The sequence below is a fragment of the Bos indicus genome, chromosome 1, assembly GCF_029378745.1.
Source record: "Bos indicus isolate NIAB-ARS_2022 breed Sahiwal x Tharparkar chromosome 1, NIAB-ARS_B.indTharparkar_mat_pri_1.0, whole genome shotgun sequence".
NCBI classification, from domain to species: Eukaryota; Metazoa; Chordata; class Mammalia; order Artiodactyla; family Bovidae; genus Bos; species Bos indicus.
The window spans coordinates 53319729-53338961 of NC_091760.1; the positions used below are offsets into that span (position 1 = coordinate 53319729).

At 41.9% G+C, this 19233-nt stretch overlaps 1 long non-coding RNA gene across 2 annotated transcripts in view; it reads left to right on the forward strand.

Moving 5' to 3' along the window:
- The first annotated feature begins 455 nt into the window (after positions 1-455).
- Positions 456-19233, forward strand: part of LOC139182621 (uncharacterized) — a 48895-nt gene continuing 30117 nt past the window's right edge. For both annotated transcript variants that reach the window (XR_011566138.1, XR_011566139.1), the window contains exons 1-2: positions 456-731; positions 844-960. This is a non-coding gene — a long non-coding RNA (uncharacterized lncRNA). The remainder of the gene's footprint in view (positions 732-843; positions 961-19233) is intronic.

Sequence of the window (19233 nt, forward strand, 5' to 3'; positions counted from 1 at the left end):
TTTTTTCTTTTTCTCTCTCCCTTCCCATTACATTATAGTCTACCTACCCTATACTTTGTGGTCCCCAAAGGTGGCAACAAAAATGTGATAGATTTTAATTGTCGATCCTGTTCAACTGAAGCTGTAAGCAGATCTGAAATGTACAAGGTAGCAGTATAAAATTGCGGATGACCATTATTTAAACTGGCAAGATGAATCGAGTTTAGGAATAACTAAAAATTTTAAAGTCAAGTCACTCTTTCCTAGAGAGTGTTGATGCACTGGCATTTGGTGACAGCTCCATAGAGAACCCTAGTAGGCAGAGAGGAGGTGATACTAACCTTTTAAACAAAACACACAATGTCTGGTTACTTAACATTCCACTCCTACCGCCCTCCCCCACTTCCCGGCCTCAGCAACGTGGTTTTAAAATGAGAAGCACACCGGATTACTCTGTGTAGGTGGTGGAGTGGGAGGAGGTGAAATGCAAGCTTTATTTTCCCGACTGCTTGTCATCCAATTCCCCACTTCCCTCTGACTTTCATGAGTGATGAGGTCATCCCGGCGCAGGAAAATCAAACTCCTATTTTTCAAACCCAATAAAGGCCCGCATTGTATCCTGCGTAAACAGAGGCCAGACGGGTAGGGTGGCAGGAACACGAGCGGCCCGCCCCCTGGCGGTCGCCTGAGGCAGTCGAGCCCTGCACTCCACCAAACTGCGACAGGGAGGCGGAGAGGCTGCGAGCTAAAACGTAAGTTAAAATTAGATCAATAGTCAGCTTGGCTCTCTCAATCAATGCATTGCAGGGAAAGCGTACAACCATCTATTTATAAGCTAAACCCAGTATTATCTTCCTCTTTTAGGACGCAGAGATCCATTACAGCCGCGGCAGGGGAGAGGATGCTGCAAGGAGATGATGCACGCCACAGTACAGCCTCGCTGGCTGGTCCCGGCTTCATCCGGCCTCAGATCCGCGTGGGGTGAGCAGTGGGAGGATACACTCCTGCAGTTGGTGGCAGCACTGAGCTCTGCAGAACTCATTCCCCTGGCGGACCCCCCAAGGACTCACTCCGCCCACTCCTTAACCTCTATGGAATCCTACGTCTGTTTAAATCGACAGGACCCGAAAGGCAGAACCATCATGGGGGCGGGGGGCCTCCTGTAGATGCAGAGAGGCACTGGCCGCTTCTAACCATCCAGAGCTTGACTGCCTGTGGACTAAGGTTTCTAACCTAGCTTCCCTAAGTGACTGTGTTACTCAGGCCTCGCTCAGACAGTTGCTGTAAATAGCTACAAACTCCCTTCTCCCGCATTTACAGCAATCTGTGTGATTGCATGTATAATATTTAAGGCCTTGGTGAAATGTCCAGGTGCTCCATCCAGTCCCTGACATACTGGGATACTGGACATTCCCACTTTCCCCAATCGGTGGAAGTCATCTCCAGTATATAAAGAAATGCTATGCTATGCTAAGTCACTTCAGTCGTGTCCGACTCTGTGCGACCCCATAGACGGCAGCCCACTAGGCTCCCCCGTCCCTGGGATTCTCCAGGCAAGAACACTGGAGTGGGTTGCCATTTCCTTCTCCAAAGCATGAAAGTGAAAAGGGAAAGTAAAATCACTCAGTCGTGCCCGACTCTTAGCGACCCCATGGACTGCAGCCTACCAGGCTCCTCCGTCCATGGGATTTTCCAAGCAAGAGTACTGGAGTGGTGTGCCATTGCCTTCTCCGATATAAAGAAATGCTCACACCTAGCTCTTGTGTTTAAGTTGTCAAACTGTTTTCGGTTGTTGACAGATGCTATAGACAGAGGCAAAATCTGATACAGCACTGCCTCCTCAAAAGCACAAGATCAAGTCATAGTTCTGGGGGTAAAAATTTAAGCATTCTAGTCTTAGATGTGTGCACAGCATGTTTTATATGATGTATTTATGTATTTTTCTTAATTTTTTCTATTATTTTTAACAACTTTCTTGAATAACCATATTTATCATAGAGAAACTTTAAACAGCCAGAGTATTTTAATATTAGCTTCAATATACATTAGACATATTTGTTGTTTGACATTAAAGGATTTTGAAGTAAAGATAGAAGCTGAAGCATTCTTCATTTAGAAACAACCTTTTTCTTCCTCACATTCTTGTTGGCTCCACTCCAAAACATATTCTACATCTGTCCCTTCCTCCCCATCTAGACTGCTTCTAGTTTAGTTACAAGTTGCCATTCGTTATCCTTCACCTGGATAAAATAGCATCTTGTCTAGGCTTCCTGGATTTTCTTTCTCCCCACTGCAGTCGACTTGCTCCACTTAGCAACAAGAGTGCTCTTTTAAAGCATAAATCAGATCTCAGATTGTATCTCTGCTCTTTGTAAAACCTTCCCTGGCTACCCATTGTAATGGATTAGACCCCAAAGTCTTCACCACAGCCAAAATGCAGTGTGTGAGCTGGCCGCTCCACCCCCACTGGCCCCTTGTCGTCTCACCAGAGCTTCTCACTTTCTGTCAGAGCCTTAAACCCACGAGCTCCTAGCACTTGCTTTTCTCTCTGTGCAGAACTCCCTTTCAGAAGATCTTCTCAAAGCTGCCCTGTTGGCACAGCTCCAGTTTCAGCTCAGATATCAGAGATATCAGAGACCTTAACTGACCGCCCTCTGCTCCTCCAGAACTCAGGATCACATCACCTTGTTTTCTGTTCAACACAGCAGTTAACTGGAATTGGACTGTTTATCCTTTTTCATGTATCAGAAGTTGGCCCCAGGAAAACAGGCTCCCTATCTTTCTTGTTCACTCCTGTCTCTTTGGGTTGTAGAACAGTACCTGGTCCACAGCTGGTATTCAGGATACAGTTATTGTATAAATTATTTGATGTGATTTCCTGATATCTACATGCATAGCATTGTGCGTATTCTCCCTTGAACTGTATAGTTATTTTTATACACATATGCTTCCTCTTCTGAAGTGTGAACTCCTGGAAGCAGGATCGTGTTTCATCCCTTTTATTCTCCATGGCCTTATGGAGTCTGGCACATAACAGATATTTAAAATATTTATTAGATTGAAATGCAATAAATGAATAGGTAATAGCCTGATATAATATGACTTTACCCCAGGTCTAGTTTTCATCAGGGAAAATGCAAAAACACCATGCTATCCAAAGGAGTAGATTGTTGCTTTGATCCTTGTAACACCCTACGCCCCCACCCCAACACTTATTTTCAAAGAACATTCATATTCATTATTTTATTTGATCTTAATACCAGCTCTGTGAGATGGGTCTTTTGATCCACACTTTACAAATGTAGGAACTGAAGCTCAGGGGCATTAACTGACTTGCTTAAGCTTGCACAATGAATATGAAGCAAAGACAGGGCTAGAGACTGCTTATTTCAAACACCCACATATATGTACACATAAAAGTTTACACAGATATGTCCGCATTTGCCAACATCTTCCCTTCTCAACCACATATCCATTGAATATGGATCCAATGGGATCATAAATGCAAAGTATCTTGAATGGAGTTTGGCATATGACAGGCTCCAAATAAATGACCATTCTTTCTTACCTGCGCTGTGGTTGCCATAATTCCTCCATCCCAATAAAGAAGAATGTGTCTATCTTCACTTGTTCTTTTTATTACTAGACTGATTTCCAAGTTCCTCTTTATTGTGAAATATTAATGCATCATATTAATTGGATACTTTCACAGATCTGAGCAGGAGCAAATGGATTTTTGCTAACTGGCAACCCACTGCTCTTTCATCTTCTACTCTGCATACAAACCAAGGAAAAACATTTGTGAATATCTATCAGAACACAGGTTGGCTTAAGTTATACAGTTCAACATCAATGAGGAAATGGCATAGTAAATGCCAAGGCTTATCAATCATGAACATACCCTAAACAAAGCACAGCCAGAATGGTCAAGTAATGTGCAAAATTAGTTTTACAGTAGGCAAAATAATTCAAGAGCCTATTCTGACTATTCATTCATTATTTATTGAGTTTATTTTACATGCCAAGCTCTGTACTCAGTACTGGGAATACAGAGGTGAGCAAAATTGATGAGGTCCCTAGCGATACAACTCTAGTATAAAAGATAGGCTCAAACTGAAGAATCACACAACAGAGATCAGTGTTGTAAGAAGGCAGAACATGAGAAATGACAGGGAATTCAAGAGAATTCCTTGAGGAAGTAGTGACTAAGCTGAGCTATGTCTTGAGTTCAGGGATGGCTCCATGCCTCCAGTAGTTACTAAAGAAGGAAGAAGAGGAAGAAATAATCAAATAAGTAAATATTGGATTGGCCAAAAAGTTTGTTTGTGTTTTCTGTAAGATGGTGCAGAAAACCTGAATGAACTTTTTGGCCAATCCAATAATACTAGTAATAAGAATATAATGAGTAACTTTTAAAACTCTCTTATTTAATAAATATTCTTGAGTGCCTACTATGTGTCAGGTGGCTGTCTAGGTGTTGGGGTTACAGCATTGGTCAAAGACAAAAATCCCTGCCCTCATGGACCTATGTTGTAATGAGGGAAGGCATATGATAAATTAATAAAGAATTATAGTAGAAAGGAATGTAACATGGTGATTTCTGCAAAAAAGAAAAGCAAACTAAGGCAGTAAGCTAGGGAGGTGGGGTGAAGTGGGTAGTAAAGTGCTCTTTTACATAGTATTGTTCCATCTGCCTTCCCTGACTAATATATTTGAAGAAGACCCAGCAGCGGTGAAGGAGCAAGTGGCGGGGGGAGAGCAGTCTGAGAAGTCGGTGGGTGACTGCAGAAGGAAGAGCTCTCCAAGACGAAGACTCTGAGAGTGCAAGGACCATGAGACAACAGTGTTACTGACTTGTTTGAGGAAGTACAAGGAGGCCAGTGTGTCTGAAGTGAGCAGAGTAAGCAAGGGGTAACTAGTAGATGAGTTCAGAGGAGGAATGGATTTTAAGGGACCTCGGAAGTGACTGTAAAGATTTTAGCTTTTATTCTAAGTGCAATGAGAAGACATTGGAAGCTTTTGAGCAAATGATTGACATTATCACACATTTTAATAGTCACTTTGGTTGCTGGGTAGAGAGCACCTACCTTTCACACACAACGGCAATGTGTGATAGCTTAATAGGTGAGCTCATTTTAACTTCACAAATCTCAAAGTACCCATTTTACAGGTGAGGAAATCAAGATGTATGGAGTTTAGGTTTAAGTACTTACTCGAGATCACATGCTAAATAACAGGCAGAGCAGAAATTAAAAGCTAAGAATTGTAATTTTAGCACCTAAGTCGTTAACCACAGTATTAGAGACTGGGCTGGTAGGTGATGGTGATTATAAAACAGTAACACCTATCATTCACTGAGGGTCTTCTGTCCTAGCTTTTATTGTTAATTTTATTTCATTCTCACACAAATGCTAGCAGATAGGCCCTATTGCCCCTTTAATATAGATAAGGAGAGAGAGATTCAGTTAGTCAGTGAACATAACTAATCTATGTTCAAACAGTTTATAATTAGAAGTTAGAATTCAAACCCAGGGCACTTCATCTCCTAGGCCTTGTTGACTACGAGGTAAGTACATCAAGGTTTTAAATATTTTTGTTACAGAGAACCTTTAGAGATTCCCTGGTGGTTTGGTGGTTAGGAATCTGCCTGCCAATGCAGAGAACGTGGGTTCGATCCTTGATCCAGGAACTAGGATCTCACATGCCACAGGATAGCTGGTCCCATGTGCCACAACTACCGAGCTCACGTGCTGCCGACTCTCGAAACCCAAGTGCCCAGAGCCAGTGCTCCACACACAGGAAGCCACTGCAGTGAGAAACCCTCACACTGCAACCAGAGAAGGCCCTCACACGCCAGTGAAGACCCAGCAGAGCCAGAAAAAAGAACCTATAATTGAATCATGTACTCTAAAAAATTCATTCTTTTTTTTGATTGGAATGTTTATCCCATTTATTTATGTAATTATTGAAATAGTTGGTTTACACTATTTTCTGTTTCTCCTTTCCTACCTGCAATTGAATTAAGTATGTACATTCCGTTTTCTCTTTTATTAGCTTTTTATTATAATTTTTGATTTTCTTATAGCTTTCCACCTAGAGAATCAGTATGTCTTTCTAGCTTCTCAATATATATCCTAAGTTAGTATTTTTGCCACTTCACAAGTAATTTAAGAACTTCGTAACAGTTTAACTTCATTTAGGTCCTCAAGTTCTCTGTGGTATTATTTATAATTTTACTCCTTTGTTATGCTGTCATAAGTATTTCTTTACTTTTGTTTCATAAAGTCAATATTTTCAAATATTTATACATATACTTATCTGCTATAGTGTTCTTTAGTCTTCCCTGGTGGCTCAGATGGTAAAGAATCTGCCTGTAATGCGGGAGACCTGGGTTTGATCCCTGGGTCAGGAAGATCCCCTGGAGAAGAGAACGGCAACCCACTTCAGTATTCTTGCCTGGAGAATCTGCATGGACAGAGGATCTTGGTGGGCTACAGTTTCCATGGGTCTCAAAGAGTCGGACACGACTGGGCGACTTTCACTCACTCACTCACAGTGTTCTTTATTCCTTCCCAAAGTCCAATATTTCTCTGTGGGATTATTTTCCTTTGGTCTGAAAATTTTCTTTTAGTAAATCTTATAGTTGCATTCTCTGGAGACAAAGTCATCAAGGTTTATTTGTTGGAAAATATTTTTATTTTGGCTTAATTTTTGAAGTATCTTTTCACTTGATATAATATTTTTCTTTCAGCTCTTAAAAGATGTTAAAACACTATCTTCCTGCTTCCATAGTTTCTACTGAAAAGTCGGCTCTCAGTCTTGACGTTGTCACTTGGAAAGCAGTGTATTTTGTTTTGTTTTCCCTTGGATCTTTTTCTCTGTGTATTTACCTTTCATCATTTTGAATATAATACTCCTAGATGTAGTTTTCATTGTTTTTATTCTTCTTAGTGTTCCTTGTTCTTGGATCTGTGGGTTGATATCTTTGACCAATCTTGGGAACTGAACTGACTGATCACTACAATGATTGCTCTTTTCTACTCCCCTTCTCTTCTCCCTCTTAGTCAATTCAGTCACTCAGTTGTGTCTGACTCTTAGTGACCCTATGGACTGCGGGACACCAGTCTTCCCTGTCCATCACCAACTCCCAGAGCTTACTCAAACTCATGCCCATTGAGTTGGTGATGCAATCCAACCATCTCATCCTCTGTCAACCCCTTCTCCTCCTGTCTTCAATCTTTCCCAGCATCAGGGTCTTTTCCAATGAGTTAGTACTTCACATCAGGTGGCCAGAGTATTGGAGCTTCAGCTTCAGCATCAGTCCTTCCAGTGAATATTAAGGGCTGATCTCCTTCAGAATGGACTGGTTGGATCTCCTTGAAGTCCAAGGGACTCTCAAGAGTCTTCTCCAACACCACAGTTCAAAAGCATCAATTCTTTGGTGCTCAGCTTTCTTTATAGTCCAACTCTCATCCATGCATAACTACTGGAAAAACCATGGCTTTGACTAGATGGACCTTTGTTGGCAAAGTAATGTCTCTACTTTTTAATATGCTGTCTAGGTTGGTCATAGCTTTACTTCCAAGGAGTAAGTGTCTTTTAATTTCATGGCTGCAGTCACCATCTGCAGTGATTTTGGAGCCCCCCAAAATAAAGTCTGTCACTGTTTCCCCTGTTTCCCCATCTATTTGCCATGAGTGATGGGATCAGATGCCATGATCTTAGTTTTCTGAATGTTGAGCTTCAAGCCAACTTTTTCACTCTCCTCTTTCACTTTCATCAAGAGGCTCTTTAGTTCTTCTCCACTTTCTGCCATAATGGTGGTGTCATCTGCATATTTGAGGTTAATTGATATTTCTCCCAGCAATCTTTATTCCAGCTTGTGCTTATCCAGCCTGTATGTTGTACTCTGCATATAAGTTAAATAAGCAGGATGACGATATACAGGCTAGACATACTCCTTTCCTGATTTGGAACCAGTCTGTTGTTCCATGTCTAGTTCTAACTGTTTCTTCTTGACCTGCATACAGATCTCTCAGGAGGCAGGTCAGGTGGTCTGGTATTTCCATCTCTTTAAGAATTTTCCACAATTTGTTGTGATCCACACAGACAAAAACTTTGACATAGTCAGTAAAGCAGAAGTAGATGGTTTTCTGGAACTCTCTTGCTTTTTTGATGATCTGATGAAAGTGGGCAATTTGATCCAACAAATGTTGGCAATATGATCTCTGGTTCCTCTGCCTTTTCTAAATCCAGCTTGAACATCTAGAATGTCATAGTTCATGTACTGTTGAAGCCTGGTTGGAAGGATTTTGAACATTACTTTGCTAGTGTGTAAGATGAATGCAATTATATGGTAGTTTGAATATTCTTTGGAGAAGGCAATGGCAACCCACTCCAGTACTCTTGCCTGGAAAATCCCATGGACAGAGGAGCCTGGTAGGCTGCAGTCTATGGGATCTCGAAGAGTTGGACCCGACTGAGCAACTTCACTTTCACTTTTCACTTTCATGCATTGGAGAAGGAAATGGCAACCCACTCCAGAGTTCTTGCCTGGAGAATCCCAGGGATGGTGGAGCCTGGTGGGCTGCCGTGTCTGGGGTCTCACAGAGTCGGACACAACTGAAGCGACTTAGTAGTCAGATCAGATCAGATCAGATCAGTCCCTCAGTCGTGTCTGACTCTTTGCGACCCCATGAATCGCAGCACGCCAGGCCTCCCTGTCCATCACCAACACCCAGAGTTAACCCAGATTCATGTCCATCTAGTCAATGATGCCATCCAGCCATCTCATCCTCTGTCGTCCCCTTCTCCTCCTGCCCCCAATCCCTCCCAGCATCAGAGTCTTTTCCAATGAGTCAACTCTTCCCATGAGGTGGCCAAAGTACTGGAGTTCAGCTTTAGCATCATTCCTTCCAAAGAAATCCCAGGGCTGATCTCCTTCAGAATGGACCGGTTGGATCTCCTTGCAGTCCAAGGGACTCTCAAGAGTCTTGAGAGTCCCAACACCACAGTTCAAAAGCATCAATTCTTCGGTGCTCAGCCTTCTTCACAGTCTAACTCTCACATCCATACATGACCACTCGAAAAACCATAGCCTTGACTGGACAAACCTTTGTTGGCAAAGTAATGTCTCTGCTTTTGAATATGCTATCTAGGTTGGTCATAACTTTCCTTCCAAGGAGTAAGCGTCTTTTAATTTCATGGCTGCAGTCACCATCTGCAGTGATTTTGGAGCCCAGAAAAATAAAGTTTGACACTGTTTCCACTGTTTCCCCATCTATTTCCCATGAAGTGGTGGAACCAGATGCCATGATCTTCGTTTTCTGAATGTTGAGCTTTAAGCCAACTTTTTCACTCTCCACTTTCACTTTCATCAAGAGGCTGTTTAGTTCCTCTTCACTTTCTGCCATAAGGGTGGTGTCATCTGCATATCTGAGGTTATTGATATGTCTCCTGGCAATCTTGATTCCAGCTTGTGTTTCTTCCAGTCCAGCGTTTCTCATGATGTACTCTGCATATGTTTAATAAACAGGGTGACAATATACAGCCTTGACAAACTCCTTTTCCTATTTGGAACCAGTCTGTTGTTCCATGTCCAGTTCTAACTGTTGCTCCCTGACCTGCATACAGATTTCTCAAGAGGCAGGTCAGGTGGTCTGGTATTCCCATCTCTTAGTAGTAGTAGTTGAATATTCTTTGGCATTGCCTTTCTTTGGAACTGGAATGAAAATGGACTCAGTCCTGTGGCCACTGCTGAGTTTTCCAGATTTGCTGGCATATTCAGTGCAGCACTTTCACAGCATCATCTTTTAGGATTTGAAATAGCTCAACTGGAATTCCATCACCTCCACTAGCTTTGTTTGTAGTGATGATTCCTAAGGCCCACTTTACTTTGCATACCAAGATGTCTGGCTCTAGGTGAGTGATCACACCATCATGGTTACCTGGGTTGTGAAGATCTTTTTTGTATAGTTCTTCTGTGTATTCTTGCCACCTCTTCTTAATATGTTCTGCTTCTGTTAGGGACATACCATTTCTGTCCTTTATTGAGCCCATCTTTGCATGAAATATTCCCTTGGTATCTCTAATTTTCTTGAAGAGATCTCTAGTCTCTTCTCCCTCTAGGATTTCAATTATACATGCATTGGATCTTTTGACTATGTTCCACATGTCTTTTATGTTTCATTCTGTTTTTCTCACTCTTTCCCCACACTTTGGTGTTTCAGTTTGGGTTTTCTTCCTTTTCTTTCTTTCTTTTTTTTTAAACTAATCTTGTCTTTGAATAAAATATACAGTGTTCCACATGCTATTAAACTCATCTAGTGAATTCTATGGTTTAGATAATGTATTATTGTATTTTTCAACTTCAGAATGCTCATTTGATTTTTTTAGCATGTCAGTTTTGTTGAAATGTTTCATCTTTTAATCAGTTTCTCCTTTATTTTCTTTAGTATAATAATCTTAATTATTTAAAATTCTTTTCTGCTAATTACCATATTTGAATTATCTGTGGATATGGTTCTGTTGTTTAATTTTTTTCCTCTTGATTATCAATCACATCTTCCATTCTCTTCTCATGTTAGTAATTTTAACTTGTAGCATAAACTTTGAGTATTAAAAACAACACAAAACAAAAAAATCGGAGAATGCTTGGCTGAAATCTTTTACCAGCAAGGGTTCTTCCTTTTCTCTGATAGGCAGATAGGTAAAAATTGAGTTGGATATGAGTTTGAATTGCAGTAGTTTGTGTCCAGTTCACCTCTGGTTTGTCCCTGTTCTTTGCAGAGAGTTCTTTTGGATTTTCAATTGGAAACCTAACAGCTCCCTGTCTCTTCAGCTCTAAAAGTCCTGGTCATCAGAGGTCTCAGGTTTATAGCTTAGATTTCTGCTTCACACAGGTTCAAAGTCTGGCAAATGATTTGAGAGGAAGAGCTGTTGTGCATTCATTTCAAACCCATTATTTCTAGTGGGACTGTGTCTCCTACGCACTGCAGACTGTAAGAGTTTTTAATTTCTCTTTCTGGTTCAGCTCACATAAATTTTCCCTACCACCTCTGAGCAGACGGGAGTGAGTCTTACAGTTCTCTAATTCATTATTTCAGTCTCATACCTTCACCAAGTGTTCTGCTGTATGCTCTTTTTCCCAATAGAGTCCTTCTTCTTGGCCTAAATCCAGTCTTAAGTTTGTACCCAAAATGGACAAATGCTCCTTGGGAAGCAAACAGTTGGTAATGTAAGCTCACTTAGAAATTTTAGTTTATTTAATTCTCTTTGCATCCATAGCTCTTCAGTATCTTTAATGATATTTGAAATGTACTTTTTCTTTTTTTTTTTCTTTTGCTATGGTGTAGATGTTAGGCTGCTGTGACCTTTTACAGTTTATCCACAGGTAAAAGTCCCTCTCAGACGCATAAAGGGTGAGAAATTTTGGAGTTGGAAAGGACTTTGGCATTTACCTAATACAGATACTTCACTGGATATATAGAAAAATAGATACCAAGAATGGTAAAGTGTTTTATCCTAGACTCCAAACTAATCATGCTAGAAATTAGACCTGAGAAAAGCTTTGAGGTGGGCCTCCTGATGCTAAGTTCTGCATTCAGGGGGACAAGAAGGAGAAAAAGAGACAGAGATAAAAAGAATATACCATGGAAAGGTCTCCACCTGAAGAAGAGAGCAATATTGGAGTCTTTGCTATAGTCATTCAAATGATCAGCCTTCAAAAATTCATGTTGGAAAACCTAACTAATGCCTTCTAAGTCAATCATAAAATCTAACATTTGCTTATTTCTGCTTTTCCTACCTTGTTTGAAAACAGGATTTAAAATGGCATGCCAATAAGAGCTCCTCCAGGGAAGGTTACAGATGGGGCAAATAGGAAGGATATGTGAAGACTGGGAAAGGCTGTTATCAGAAAGCTGAGAACATTATCCTTGGCAGAAGGATATTGGTAGCAGATGAAATTTCAGGGTGTTGTGGATGTTGGAGGCTCATGAATTACTCTGCTCAATAGAATAACTGAGACAAAGACTGGATTCATGTCCTCAAAAACATAATAAGTAAATCTTTCTATTTCTTTCTGAAGGGAGAGTTTATCACTGTCATCTTTCTCCCCTCTATCATTGTTGAGTTAATCAAAGTTTGAAAGGAAGGAAAGAGAGTGTAGGATTAATGAGACCAGATTCTGGAACCTGGAGCAGAGCAATTCATTCCTTCCTAAAATGTATACACACAGACACACACACACCCCAGCTGCAAGATTCAGGGGGAGACAGATTCCCTTGGACCCAATCCTAACTAAAGAGCTTCTGGGAAGACTTCTTGGGCAGAGCATCTAGAAAAATTGGACTTGTAAGCCATTTTGGCCTTTCATTTCCTTCCTTTTTCCTGGAGCAATGCCTACAGGTGCCAGGGACACAAAATCTTCTCAATAAGGATGACAGAGCTGGCAGACAAGTTTAGCTGCCCATTCCAGACCTGAATTGGCCTCCCCAGGCTTCTAACTTGTTGTATGAGACAATTAAATTCCTTACTTGGGACTTCAGTGGTTCAGACTCTGTGCTTCCACTACAGGGGTCATAGGTTTGATCTCTGGTGGGGAAACTAAGATTCCACAAGCAGAGAAATGCGCCCCCCTCAATATATATATATATATATAAATCCCTTACGTGCTTAAAAAAAGGAGCAAAACACCCTTCCTGAGATGCTCCCCACATTTCTACCAATACCTCAAGCCCTCACCTCACACGTAACATAGGAAGAACCATTTGAATTTACAGAGAGTCAAATCCTGGGAAGATACTTTAAAATAAATGTGATTTTTATGTTTGACATTTAATATGATAGTTGCATGTTTATTTAACATTTGTGGTATTTTGTCCTATTCTTGATTGAAATTTTATGTCTCTACTCAAGCCTAGAATGGGAGTTGCTAAGCAATTTAGCAATATAAATAAGTAACACGGTGGGGTTCAGGATCAGTGGGAAGTAATATGTTCAGACTTCTTAGAGAAACACACTGTATTTAAGGATATTATCTCATTACTGTCTACATGCAAATGTGTACTATTTATAAATGATTCACATCTCTTCGTTCAGTTCAGTTCACTTCAGTCACTCAGTCGTGTCCGACTCATTGTGACCCCAGGAACCGCAGCACGCCAGGCCTCCCTGTCCAACACCAACTCCCGGAGTTCACTCAGACTCACGTCCATCAAGTCAGTGATGCCATCCAACCATCTCATCCTCTGTCGTCCCCTTCTCCTCCCGCCCTCAATCTTTCCCAGCATCAGGGTCTTTTCAAATGAATCTGTTGTTCCCATCAGGTGGCCAAAGTATTGGAATTTCAGCTTCAACATCAGTCCTTCCAATGAACACCCAGGACTGATCTCCTTTAGGATGGACTGGTTGGATCTCTTTGCAGTCCAAGGGACTCTCAAGAGTCTTCTCCATCACCACAGTTCAAAAGCATCAGTTCTTTGATGCTCGGCTTTCTTTATAGTCCAACTCTCACATCCATACATGACTACTGGAAAAACCATAGCCTTGATTAGATGGGCCTTTGTTGGCAAAGTAATGTCTCTGCTTTTTAATATGCTGTCTAGGTTGGTCATAACTTTCCTTCCAAGGAGTAAGCGTCTTTTAATTTCATGGCTGCAATCACCATCTGCAGTGATTTTGGAGCCCCCAAAAATAAAGTCTGACACTGTTTCCACTATTTCCCCATCTATTTGCCATGGAGTGGTGGGACCGGATGCCATAACCTTAGTTTTCTGAATGTTGAGCTTTAAGCCAACTTTTTCACTCTCCACTTTCACTTTCATCAAGAGGCTCTTTAGTTCTTCACTTTCTGCCATAAGGGTGGTGTCATTTGCATATCTGAGGTTATTGATATTTCTCCTGGCAATCTTGACTCCAGCTTGTGCTTCCTCCAGCCCAGCGTTTCTCATGATGTACTCTGCATATAAGTTAAATAAGCAGGGTGATAATATACAGCCTTGACGTACTCCTTTTCCCATTTGGAACCAGTCTGTTGTTCCATGTCCAATTCTAACTGTTGCTTCCTGACCTGCATACAGGTTTCTCAAGAGGCAGGTCAGGTGGTCTGGTATTCCCATCTCTTTCAGAATTTTATTGTTCAGAAGTTTATTGTGATCCACACAGTCAAAGGCTTGGGCATAGTCAATAAAGCAGAAATAGATGTCTTGTAACAATTTCTGTGACCAATCCCCATTTCTTTAAAATTATCCACTGTTGATGATAGCTAGCATTTCTTGAGTACTTGCTATGCACAAGGCATTTTCCTAAGCAAGGAACACTTTCTGCAAGTCTATTGCATTTCATCTTTACAGTACGTCTATGAGGTAGGTATGGAGAAGGCGATGGCACCCCACTCCAGTACTCTTGCCTGGAAAATCCCGTGGACGGAGGAGCCTGGTGGGCTGAAGTCCGTGGGGTCGCTAAGAGTCGGACACGACTGAGCAACTTCCCTTTCACTTTTCACTTTCATGCACTGGAGAAGGAAATGGCAACCCGCTCCAGTGTTCTTACCTGGAGAATCCTAGGGACGGGGGAGCCTGGTAGGAGGCTGTCTATGGGGTCGCACAGAGTCAGACATGACTGAAGTGACTTAGCAGCAGCATTAGGTAGGTATAACTATTATTCTCCTTTAAAACTAAGGAATTTGAGACTTAGCAAGGTTGAGTAACTTGCTCAAGGACACATAGTAGAGGGGCAGGTCAGTTCAGTCTGACCCAAAAGCCCATGTGCTAATAATTTTATACTTATCAGAACGATCTTTCAATAGCTCCTTAAAACTTAGTGGTGCAAATCTTTCTTTATGAGTGTTTGTCAATTGTGGCTGGTTCCTAAACAACAACTCCATTCTTTCTTCTACTCTATGTTGGTCCTGTTAGGGACCAGTTTTCTCTCTCAGATAGTGGTAGTCAAGCTGAGTTGCCTGAAGCACAAAAAAGAGAAATGAGCAATTTGGGGAAGCAAGACTGACCTGGTATCTTGTCTGCAGCAGCCCCCTGGCTGGGCTCCAGCACATCCTTTACTTATTGCGTAGCCTGAGGGTATTACCTTTGGTTTTCCTTACCTGTAATACTGGAACATCATTGATGTTGCAAGGTTGGGAAGGGACAATAATGAAGTACTATAAGGGCATAGGTCAGTGCAGACACATGATAGTATTTGTCAAATAGAAGTTCCCTTCCCCTAGCTCGTCTTATCATTAATGCATCCTTGTGGAATATCTCTCTTCAATGTGAACACCTTGTCTAGGAGATTTTTTAGGGCTTACCTGGTGGCTCAGATGGTAAAGAGTCTGCCTGCAATGCCTGGGTTGGGAAGATCCTCTGGAAAAGGAAATGGCAACCCACTCCAGTGTTCTTGCCTGGAAAATCCCATGGATGGAGAATCCTGGCAGGCTACAGTCCATGGAGTCACAAAGAGTCCAACATGACTAACACTTTCACTTTCACTCTCTTAAGAGATTTTTGGAACACACTGCTGGTATTCACTTTGCAAATAACTGGAGGAGAATTGTGAGGTCACCCTTAGGCAAGCAATTCTTCACTTCTTATTTTGTCTTCATAATTCTAATATGGTTGACTCTTGAACACAGGGGAAGGTCAGCGATCCTCACATAATGGAAAATCCATGTATAACTTTTGACTCCCCCAAAATTTGACTATTAATAACCTACTCTTGACCAAAAACCTTACTGATAATGTAGCTGATTAACCTATATTTTGTATGTTATGTGTATGTCTCTCTATATTTTATGCATTCATGTCATACCTTACTTTTTCTTACTTTTTTTTCAATTTTTTTTTAGGTTATGTGGTTTGTCTGTGAGTTTGTTCAAATTGCTGCAGATCTCCAAATTTTTTTCCAATAAATTTATTGAAAAAGAAATGTGTATATAAGTGGATCTGCACAGTTCGAATGCATGCTGTTCAAGGGTTAACTGGACTTGCTTTTCGTGTAGTCCTTTACTTTAAATGTTACCCCAAATCCCCACTTGACATAAAGATTTCCTGCCCTCCCTCCCCCTTCACCCCAACAAAGAAATGCCCTAATAACATTCCCAGCAAGTAGAATCCAGGATTTCTTTTCTTTGTCTGTAGTCATGTGAAGTTGAACAGCCCTGCTTTACTGGGGGACATTTTTCTCTTGTGATAAATTTGACTTCATGACAAACTCAGGCCGTTGGCCTCCAGGTGGAGCTGCGTGAAAGACAGAAAGACGGGAAAAGAGAAAAACACCAGGCTGGTACCCCAGAGATGCCAATGGCAATGAAACAGTGGTGGCGTGGCGTCCTTAGGGGATTGTGGGACTAGAGTGACTTGTGAAATGATTCAGCCGGTTTAATTCTACAAGAATTTGAAGGGACTGCCAATGTGCTTAGCCAGCCCAGGGTGTGATGCGAGAGGAATGAGACACTGCCTCCATGGAGCTGGAAGTCAGAGTGGCAACACAGACACTTGAAGGAAGAACCCGTACCACGGGTACATGTGTGCTCAGCTGTAGCTGACTCTTTGTGACTCCATGGACCCGTAGCCTGACTGGCTCCTCTGATCATGGGATTTTCCTGGAAAGAATGCTGGAGTGTGTAGCCATGCTCTTCTCCAAAGGATCTTTCTGACCTAAGGATCAAACATGTGTCTTTGGCATTGCAGGCAGATTCTTTACTGCTGAGCCACTGAGGAAGCCCAGAACCCATCACACTCAGTGGTAAACTGTGGTGCAGCCTAGGTCATGGTTCCATAGATGATGAAAAAGCTAGTATCTTTTTTTTTTTTGCCTGCTCTTCTATTCCAGGCACTAAATTATATGGGTTAAATCAATTATACTCATTTAATTTTGACATAAGCCCATTTTGATAGTGAGGAAATTGAAATGCAAAGAGATTAAGTGACCTGTTTAGGACCCAACAGCAAGCAATCTATAGGATTTCAATATAGGTCTGTCTGAATACAACACCCAAGCCCTCAGATAGCTGAGAGCCACTTGCTCACTATAGGACTGAGCCCTCCTAACTTTTATGTACCTCAGTTTCCCTATGTGATGAAAGGAGCTAATAGTGGCGCACTAGAATCGCTTGGGGGTAACGCTTTGCCTACGCCCTCCAGTCTGGCAATCTGCCTGTCACCTTGTTGTTCTTTAGCCTCATGTCTGACTCTGTAACCCCATGGACTGTAGCCCACCAGGCTTCTCTGTCCATGGGATTTCTCAGGTAAGAATACCGGTGTGGGTTGCTGTTTCCTTCTTCAGGGGCTCTTCCCCACCAAGGCATTGAACCTGTGTCTCCTGCATTGCAGGCAGGAAGCCTGCCTGTCACCTTAGCCCCTGATAATCAGGCTTTGTGGCGCTCTCAGCACATGATCCTACTCCAGAAGAAGTCTACAGACCAGGGGGTCACTGGATGCAAGGGGTGGAAGTAGAGAGTGACAATTCACAAAGCCACCTCAATTTTGCGAGTCCCAAGGCCTGATTGTTCAATGTTTCCCAGATTCCTGTGAGACTGCACTACTGCACCACAGCCTTGCAACAATCCCCCCAACCTCCATTCCTTCCTGTTGTCTTGGGTTGAATTGAGCTTTTGTTACCTGTGACCAACAGATCCCTGACTAGAACAAATGCTTTCCTCATAGGGTTATTGTGAAGAGTCCACCAGATAAGGTAAATTACAAAGGGCAAGATTGATGAGACTAGAGCTATTTATCTTAGTGAGTAAAATAGCAATTTGGCCTTTATAATTGAGTCCTGGGATGCTCAGTTTATGGAATGCTTCATTATATTGAAAGGAAGATATGCACAAATTTGAAGGCTGCTTTTCCTGCCAGGAGGAATCAAAGTGGCTGATATTCATGTCAGACTGAAGACATGCAACCCCCCCACCGCCCCCTTGCCCCCGCAACCCCATACTGCAGGGTTCTCTGCATTCAGGAGAGGATGGCTCCAGGCTGGTCATCTGGGAATCAGTTTAAATTAGGTTTCCACTAAAGCCAGACTGTGCCCTGTGGAATCTTCTAGAGGGATTTGTAGATTGCCTGAGTGAACAGGCTGACAGGCTGGCTGGCCATGTGCTGTCTCTGCAGTGTGAAGGTTCTGAGAGCCATGTGCATCCCAACTCCAAGGGAAGTTTCACCAAGGTGATCTCTTCACTGATCTGCTTCAGTTGCATCTGCTGGTCATGTCTCTTGCCATGGCCAGAGCAGTGGCATAGACATAAACACAGCCTGAGAGTACAGAGCTGCTTCTTTTAAAATAAAATATACTCCACACTGCACTGGACATTTTATGTCTGGCTTATTTAGTATCGCAAGTGCTTTGCTTTTCAGTAGGTTTAAAGAGCTGGTCAGAAACAACACTCTTTCTGCTGCCATCTTATTCTTCCTGGGGTTGCATATTGCTTTATTTATCATGGATCTCAGTGTGCCAAGCCTTCCTTTGTTTCTTCATAACTTTAAGACCTCTCAGATTAAGACAAAACCATTTTTGCCTGATTTTACTCTCTGACCCCTTCAACCTGCACCCCACATTTGCCTTCTTTCTCTGGGGGTCACATAACTTCACTCTCCACTACCCAGTAAAGCAGCAGAGGAAGAAATTTTCTTTTCAGTGAGTTTCCCAGTGACAGCTCTATTATTTAACTCAGACCATGTGAATCACCAGTTGGAGGGTTGTTTTTGGGTGAACCTCATTCTGAATCTCAGTTGACTGATGCAAAGACACTCGGTATATTTTCCTGCTACTTTAATGAATCTCACTTTTTACAGCTTTTACCCATTAGGATCAGTTATGACCCTTTAAAATAAAGTGCTGTTCATTGGTATTATGAAGAGTTCCCCTCTCTCTCCAATAAAACAGCAGGTCAATGCTCTCTATCTTTGGGAGAATTTTGAAAGATGTTTAAGGAAGAGGATCTGTGATAGCTTTTAATCCAGATGATCCCTTGGCTGAGAATTCTGAAGGCTGCTTTGTGGTTGGTGTCCTTTAGTTACTAACATCATCAGGAAAAGAAACCACACCATAATCTCCCATCAGTGGATCACATTGTAGGCATCCAGATAGAAATCTCTGTTTAAACATCTTTTCCATGGTGCGTGGCAGAGGGCAGTGGTACTTTCCCAGTTGCCTTCTCTGTGTATTAAGATCTTGATGGTAGGGTTTACCCAGGACAGGTATCTATCTACAACTCAACCAAATAGGTCAGCCTGGGACCTTATGAATTCAACAGTA